The 6,000-nt window shown below is 45.2% G+C and overlaps 1 pseudogene; it reads left to right on the top strand.

The window, feature by feature from the left end:
- Window positions 1-2,608: 2,608 nt before the first annotated feature.
- LOC146864067 (syncytin-2-like) lies at window positions 2,609-5,327 on the top strand (annotated as a pseudogene).
- Window positions 5,328-6,000: the final 673 nt, after the last annotated feature.

A 6,000-nucleotide genomic window follows, 5' to 3' on the forward strand; every position in this document is an offset into this window, starting at 1 on the left:
CATCTCCATCCACTTTGAGGCGGATGCGACAATGATCTGCTCAACGCCAGGAATGTCTCGCAAACGTATCATGGCAATGGTCACTCACCACCCAGACGGTGACCGAAGCAGAGCTAGGCCTATAGACATCCAGCCTTTACTAGAGCAGTGTATACTATCATAGCAGAAACACCAGAACTAACAGGAAAGCTAGTTGAATTGCCAAGGAACTTTTGGTTCCGCTGCCAGAGCCCCTGGTCAGAAAAGCTGAATTCTGAAGTGTCAGGTAAAGCTCTCATACCGGAGGTGGAAGCTGTGGAGATTTCTTCCACTTGGGGGATGGTCATGCCCAGTGATTACACCTGTACGGTGTGGACCTGTGTCATCTTTCATGACCCCAATATAAAAGTAAAAGATATATCAGATGACCAGTTGTTTGCTGATGACCCCACAAGGTCAGTATTAGTTTTTCAAGACAGTATTCCATTGCGTACTATGCTGGAAACAAGGTCTGCAATACCAAAGACTGTTTATGGTCCTAGGAAGGACACTGACCTTGCACAGGTACCCTCTGATTTGTGGACAAATGGCCCCCATGATGTGGGCCTCGTCCGCACAGCAGTCCCATTCAGAATAACCTTGAAGAAGAAGCAATACCCTCTATCCAAAGAAGCAGAGGAGGACATCGCCCCAGTTATACAGGCATTGGTAGAGCAGGGAGTCATATACCCGGGTGTATCCCCCTGCAACACCCCGATTTCCCCCTTAACGACATAGTGATACCAGAATTCCCTGTGGTACCTGACCCTTCCATTATTCTGACTAACATACCCAAAGATGCTAAATACTTCTCAGTCATAGACTTAAAAAATGCATTCTTTAGCATTCCACTACACCCAGATAGTCATTAATTGACTGCATTCTCATCATTGTGCAGCTCCCAGTACCTCCATTCTCGTTTACCTCAAGGGTACTGTGAGTCCCCTAGAGTCTTCAATAGAGCAGTCAAGAATGACCTTGCCAATTTTCAAAGTGACAGCACAATACTGCAGTTTGTCGATGACTTACTAATTTGTAGTGCCACAGAAGAACAGTTCAGAAAAGACACTGTGTCTCTGCTTTTCTCCCTCGCTCAATGAGGATACAAAGTAGGCCTCAGGTCGCCGAGTTACACATGGAAGAGCAGCATCAATTACACAGATGACTGAGCCCGAGACAGTGAAGGGAATGCAAATATGTTTGGGCCTATGTAACTATGTCAGACAATAGGTTGACTATAGCACCCTGATACCCCCTTTGCTCACAGCCATCAAACAGGCAAAGACACCGAAAGACAGAATAACATGGACTGCTGAAATGCGGGAAACCTTTCACAAACTAAAGACAGAGATAAAAAATGCACCAGTGTTAGGGACACTAAGGAGTTTTTCCTTTTTTGCCACTGCAATGGCCAGGTGATGACGGCTGTCCTCACCCAAAAGTATCCATTAGCCCACAAACCAATTCCATACTTGATCATGTTACGAAAGGCCATTACCCCTGCGTGCAAGCTTTGGCAACAGCAGCCTTTGTGGTTGAGAAAAGCGACCCAATTGGCATGGGTTCGCCTCTGACGCTGTATGCAGAACATGCAGTGTTTGCAATAATTCAGAAGGCTAAGACGACACTAACAACACAGAGAGTAGAAGGCTATGAGATAATGTTATCACTACCATCTCTCAAGGTAGTGAAGTGTCATACAGTCAACCCTGCTACTTTCTTTGCACCCCCTATTGAAGGTGCAGATAGTGACCCCCATGACTGTGCAACATATACTCCAGATGAGTGTAGCCAGGCAAGAGAAGACCCCATTCCAGATATTGTCGTATATTTTGTAGCTGGATCTTCCATGATAGATCAGGGCACAGGAATACGACATACAGGGGCAGCAGTGTTCAGAGCCATGCAGCATGATTCTTCAGATACTTTGCAGATAACAGAGCAGATAACTTTGCCATCCCATTATTCTGCTCAAGCTGCCGAGCTAGTAGCACTGGTGGCGGCCCTTAAACAGGTTGAAGGCAAAACAGTTACAGTGTATTCTGATTCAGCCTATGTCACTACAACAGTGCATTCCAGCATTATGCAGTGGAGCAGACGGGGATTCCTAAAATCCGATGGAAGCCCCGTCATGCATCGCCCTCTTTTAAAAGACCTGATTGTAGTTCTAGCTCTACCACATGCAATCGCTGTAGTAAAATGCACAGCCCACACAAATTCTCAAGACTTTGTGTCCCGTTGAAATGCCTTGGCTGATTGAGCAGCCAAGGAAGCAGCCAAACTCCCTCTAAACAATATACCTGCCACAATTCTATTAATGACTGACACAGCAGCTAGCGACACAGATGCACCTTATGATCCCCTGGACCCTTCTAGGCACTAAACAGAAACAGCTCACCTGCATCTAAGAGAGATACAGGCAAATGCTCCAGACCATGAAAAGCAGTTGTGGGAATGTAGGGGATGCACACAGACAGGAACAGATTTAATATACAGACAGATATCTACAGGGAAGCCTGTCATGCCCCAAGTACTACTACTTATAGCCTTGAACCAGCTACATTTTCCATCACACACTGCCAGAGACAACATGTCCCTCCAGATACGCCAGGATTGGTATGTTCCCAAGTTCCATGAGATGATCACAATGTACCTATACACATGCACCGTGTGCCAGCAGTATTCCCCAAATCCCACCTTCAAGGTAATAGCTTCTACAATACCTGACCACAAGGACCCTTCAAGGAGTTGCACATTGATTATGTTGATATGAGTGACAGATGCAACCGTTACCGGTATCTCATACTTGTAGTCTGTCCATTTTCAAGGTGGATTGAAGCAGGCCCTTGTGTGCACTGTGATGCAAAGCCTGCTGCTAGTTTTATGATCCATGAGGTTATTTCGAGATGGGGAATTCCTGAAGGTATCAAATCCGACAATGGGACACACTTTGTGAATAACATCTTTTCCCATCTTACCACCTTGCTAGGAATAACACACATGCTCTCATCAGCTTATCACCCTCAAAGTAATGGTATTGTGGAGCTCCTCAATGGCCTCCTCAAGAACAAATTGAGTAAACTGTGAGTCACCTTGAAAAAGAACCGGTTGTACTGTCTCCCTTTAGCATTATTTGCCCTCAGAAATACCCAAGGGTCAGATCACCACTTGACCCCACACCAAATATTGACTGGAAGACTGATGAGTACATTTGTGCCCCCAACGAGACACAAGTTGCAAACTGAAGGTGCACCTCAAGTTGTTCAAACTGAAATGTCTGACTATTTTGCACAGCTAACAAAAGCCGCAAAGTTCTTCTCTAAACAGGTCACCCAGGTAGCAGATAGGTGCGGCAACGCACTTCCAGTAGATGACCAAAGGCCACCTTTGCCAGTTGGAACTCTAGTGTACACAAAGAACTTTACCTGTACCTGGAAGGACAGCAAATTCAACGGCCCCGTTCCCAGTACCTCACAGCACAGCTACTGCGGTGAAAGTTCAAGGACATAAGCCATGGCGCCGACCTTGTCATCTATCCTTTCGGACACCAAGCAGGTAAAAGAGGGGGGAGCACAGGAGAAGCAACTGGAGTAAAGCCTCCCTCCTACGCTTCAACAGACATTTATTTTAAGATATGTACTCTTCTTAGATTTTTCCTCCTCGGTGCGTTAATATTGATGATAGCCCTAGTCTATTTCGATTTTTTCTCTACATTAGATATCATGCGAATGCGTAGAAGTGTTAAAAATGATACTGATCATCACCCTCTTCACAATGCGCTGCTTGAAAATAGTGGGTACCTGCACATGCATAGTGTAGGCCAATCTACAACTAATACCAGTTGTTATCTATGCTCCCTTATTCCCCATGCCACTGTGGTAGATAGATTGCATCACCCCAAGGAGGTACCCCCGAATGTTACACACTGTCTTTTGCACTTCTTTTTATGTAGAATCAAAGCACAGCTACAACCAATGCATGTTAGTCCGGCAAAGTCTCGAGTCAATACAACCTTATTTGACACCACCCCGGAGTCCTACAAATACTGACAGAAAATGAAGATATAGTGAAGGAAGTATCAAGAATGAAGGAAACAGGGCAGAAAAGAAACTATGCAGTTTGGGAAAAATGGATATTACAGCATTTTTTTTAAAAAAAAGTCTAACCCATCGTCCGAATGTAGTAACTATTGAGCCAAACCTCTGCCCCCCGACTGCGCAGCTAGGCCAGTGCTCAATGTTACAGGGTCAGTATTTGCCAATTATAAATGGCACACTGGTGCCACATTCATATGTAGAGCTATATCATTGTGGAATGGCACAAAACAAATAGCCCTTTAAAATGTGATAAGGTAGCAGGACAATGTCAGCAAATATGGGATGCAAACATACAGAGATATACCTGGACAGGAACCAACACACACCCTAGAGTAGCAATACAATTAACACTGTTTTCTCTTTGTTTTAGAGGAAATGGGACACTAAAGGTGGGAAGAAACCTTGACTGCAATACCACTGTGGACAACGCCAACATGCAGGGGGAACTGCCAGCCTGATGGACCACTTTTGGCAGTGTGGGGCTCGCTCCACCTACAGCTACTCCCGAAATGGAGTGGTCTCTGCTCCCTGGTCACACTGCACACCCCCTCCCTGGTGATAACAGGAGAGGACATTAATACATTGCATGACCATCCCATGAGCCGTCCAATGACTTTGCTGCATCACCACGTGAAGAAACGATCTGCTGAGTACTTTCGCACCACAACCTGGGAAAATGTTCCGAAAGAACACAGACTTTTTAATGATGCTCAGCTATTCTTTGGTAGCATCATGCCATTGATTCAGGCGAAAGCAACAGCCCCCTGTCTCCAGATCACGAGACGGGAGCTAATGAAGGCCATAAATGCCACGGAAAGATGGCTTCAATGCCATAAAGGAAGAATTACGTGCCCTTAGATTAATGGTGATGCAGCATACATACATTCTAGATTTAATGACGGCCATGGAGGGGGGGGGGTGCAAGAAGATTGGATCCGCTTGCTGCACGTATGTGCCAGCCAATGATGCAGACAATGGGACATTGACCAGGGCCATTCGGACATTGCATGATCTCCACAAGAAGATGTTCGAAGAGGGGGGTGGTTCAAGGGCTGGTTCGATTGGGTGCCGTCCTGGATGTCGGGGTTGTTTAAGGCCTTGTTGCCTCTAATTGTTGTATTGCTTTTGATGTGCCTTGTATTTCAGGTGATACTAGCCTGTTGCAAAAAGATGACAGCTAGCGTGGGAGGAAAAGCACCACAGATGTCTTAGAACAGAGAGTTATATACAGGAAGATTCCCTTTGAGGATGGCAGATTTGGAGAAGAAGTAGTTGAAGAATCAACTAAAGGGGCGAATGATATAGGGAAAAATAGGATACAATTTGTACAAACACACAGAGTTAAGGCCTGCAACTTCTAAGCAGAGGTTTCAAATTGAAAGCAGTTTTAGGCCTCAGTAGAAACGCAGGCCCAGGCCTCTGCACGAGAAATAGGTCAGAAAATAGCATGTTACAAAGGACAATGAGTTTAGCTGAACTTATCAGGTCACACAGTTTGTTCAAGGGTCAGGAAAAGGCCTACATTCACAAAGAATAGCTACTGAATGAAGCGTAGATCATATCTTCCTCTAGACTCGGGAAACCAGTAGTGTTTTAAATGTTGGAACTACAAAAATCACAAACCACAAGACCATCTTCCAGAGAGACGAGCTGAAAGGTGTCAATCATGTCTTTTGTAATATGTTACTAATGCATGCACACATAGATTAAGCACACACAAAGGATGGACCGGCCCAGGTGCAAGCCTTGCCACTGCTCACAAGTCGCTCCAGTTGAAAACCACATGTCACACTTACATGATGCTAGTCATGATGGATGAAACCACAGGCCAGAGGTCAGATTAGCGTAGCCAAAAAGCGTTAGGCAAAAATATAATCACTCGCTT

This window comes from Triturus cristatus, chromosome 2_1 (genome assembly GCF_964204655.1).
Source record: "Triturus cristatus chromosome 2_1, aTriCri1.1, whole genome shotgun sequence".
Lineage (NCBI taxonomy): Eukaryota > Metazoa > Chordata > Amphibia > Caudata > Salamandridae > Triturus > Triturus cristatus.